The following is a 2,897-nucleotide window of genomic DNA, read 5'->3' on the forward strand; positions in this document are numbered from 1 at the left end:
CTCTTGTTTTTTGCGTTTGTTCTGTACCTTTGCTTTGGTTTTCTTTTTCGGGGATCCTATTATCCTCATTGCTTATCTGCAATTTTTATCACTTTCTCTTGATTCCTTCTTTACTATTTATTTCTTTGAATTTTTTAAGAGAAACAAAGCATTAGGAACAATTTTAAATTTACTATAGAAAATATGCAAAGATAGTTCAGAATTCAGTATACCTCTCACCCAGTATTCTCTAATGTTAGCATGTTACAATAGAAAAGTGCATTTGTCAAAACTAAGAAATCAACACTGATGTGTTACTATTAACTAAATTCCATACTTTGGATTTTACTCATTTCTCCATTGATGTCCTTTTTCTATTCCACGGTATTATCGTAAGATATCACATTTAGTTTAATCTTTTTATTTTTTAAATTGAGATAATTGTGGATTCACATGCAATTCTAATAAATAATACAGAGAGAAACCTTGTATGCGTTGTTCAGTTTCCTTCAGTGGTAACATTTTAGAAAACTATTGTATAATATCACAGCCAGGATGCTGATAATACATTCCCCAATTTTATTTGTATACATGTATGTTAAGTTCTATAAAATTTTATCACCTATGTGTAGGTTCCTGTATCCACCACCATAGTTAAGATATTGAACAGTTCTAACACCACAAGGATACCTTGTGTTGCCTTTTTATAATTATAACCACCTCCTACCCTCTCACCTTCAGCTTCTCCCTAAGCACTGGTAACCATTCATCTGTCCTCCATTTCTAAAATTTTGTCATTTCAAAATATTCTGTAAATGTGGAATTATATAGCATGTAACCTTTTGAAACTGGCTTTTTCTTTTTCATTCAGCATAATTTCCTGGAGATTCATTCATCTAAATTGTTAGGTGTATCAGTAGCTTGCTCCTGTTTATTGCTATGTAGTATGCCATGGTATGTATGTACAGGCATATCTTGGAGATATTGTGGGTTCAGTTCCAGACCACTGCAATAAAGCTAATATCACAATAAAGTGAGTCACACAAATTTTTTGTTTCCCAGTACATATAAAAATTACATTTACACTATATTGTAGTCTTTTAAGTGTGAAATAGCATTATGTCTAAAAAATATACATACCTTAATTAAAAAGTGCTTTATCATGAAAAATGCTACCATCTGAGCCTTCAGCAAGTTGTAATCTTTTTGCTGGTAGATACAGGATCTTGCCTTGATGTTCATGGCTGCTGACTGATCAGGGTGGTAGTTGCTGAAAGTTGGAATGGTTGTGGCAGTTTTTAAAAATAAGACAACATTGAAGTTTGCTGCATCGATTAACTCTTCCTTTCATGAACAAATTCTCTGTAACATGCAATGCTGTTTGATAGCATTTTACCCACAGTAGAATTTCTTTGAAAATTGGAGTTGATCCTCTCAAACCTGCCGCTACTCTGTTAACTAAGTTTATGTAATATTCTAAATGCTTTGCTGTCATTTCAACAGTCTTTGTAGCATCTTCACCAGGAGTAGATTCCATCTCAAGAAACCACTTTCTTTGCTCACCTAGAAGGAGTAACTCCTCATCCTTTAAAGATTTATCCTTAGATTGCAGCAATTCAGTCACATCTTCAGCCTCTACTTTTAATTCTAGTTCTCTTGCTGTTTCCACCACATCTGGAGTTACTTCTTCCACCAAAGTCTTGAACCTCTCAGAGGTCATCAGTGAGGGTTGGGCTTGACTTCTCCCAAATTCCTGTTAATGTTAATATTTTTACCTTTTTTCGTGAAACATGAATGTTCTTAGCAGAATCTAGAATGGTCAGTCCTTTCCAGAAGGTTTTCAGTTTACTTTGCCCAAATCCATCAGAGGAATCTATGACAGCTATAGCCTTAGGGAATGTATTTCTTAAATAATAAGACTTGAGAGTTGAAATTACTCCTGGGTAATTTCAAAAAGAATTTGGGTTGCAGAATGGATGTTTTGTTAGCAGGCATGAAAACAACATTAATCTCATTATACATTTCCATGAGAGCTCTTGGATAACCAGGTGCATTGTTAATGAGCAGCAATAATTTGAAAGGAATCTTTTTTTCTGAGCAGTAGGTCTCAACAGTGGGCTTAAATATTCAGTAAACCATGTTGTAGACAGATGTGCTGTTATCCAGGCTTTGTTGTTCCATTTATAGAGCACAGGCAGAGTAGATTTAACATCATTCTTAAGAGCCCTAGGATTTTCAGAATGGTAAATGAGCATTGGCTTCAACTTACAGTTTCCAGCTGCATTAGCTCCTAACAAGAGAGTCAGACTGTCCTTTGAGCTTTGAAGTTAGGCATTAACTTCTCTCTAGCTATGAAAATCCTAGATGGCATCTTCTTCCAATAGGAGGCTGTTTTGTCTACGCTGAAAATCTGTTGTTTAGTGTAGCCACCTTCACTAATTATCTTAGCTAGATCTTCTAGATAACTTGCTACAGCTTCTGCATCAGCACTTGATGTTTCATCTTGTTTCAACCTCATGAACCAACCTCTGCTAACTTCAAACTTTTCTTCTGCAGATTCCTCACCTCTCTCAGCCTTCATAGAATTGAAGGGAATTAGGATCTTGCTCTGGGTTAGGGTTTGGCTTAAGGGAATGTTGTAGCTGATTTGATCTATCTAGACCACTGAAACTTTCTCCACATCAGCAATAAGGCTCTTTTGCTTTATTATCATTGTGAGTTCACTGGAGTAGCACTTTTAATTTCCTTCAAGAAATTTTCCTTTGCAATGACAACATGGCTGTTTAGCGCAAGAGGCTTAACTTTCGTCCTCTCTCGGCTTTTGACCTCCCTTCCTCACTAAGCTTAATCACTCCTAGCTTTTGATTTAAAGTGAGAGATGTGTGACTCCTCCTTTCACTTGAACACTTAGAGGCCAT

The 2,897-nt window shown here is 35.8% G+C and overlaps 1 pseudogene; it reads right to left on the reverse strand.

Moving 5' to 3' along the window:
- Positions 1–1,120: 1,120 nt before the first annotated feature.
- Positions 1,121–2,897, reverse strand: LOC103076616 (tigger transposable element-derived protein 1 pseudogene; annotated as a pseudogene).

Source organism: Lipotes vexillifer, unplaced genomic scaffold, assembly GCF_000442215.2.
Source record: "Lipotes vexillifer unplaced genomic scaffold, Lipotes_vexillifer_v1.1 scaffold1106, whole genome shotgun sequence".
Classification (NCBI taxonomy): Eukaryota; Metazoa; Chordata; class Mammalia; order Artiodactyla; family Lipotidae; genus Lipotes; species Lipotes vexillifer.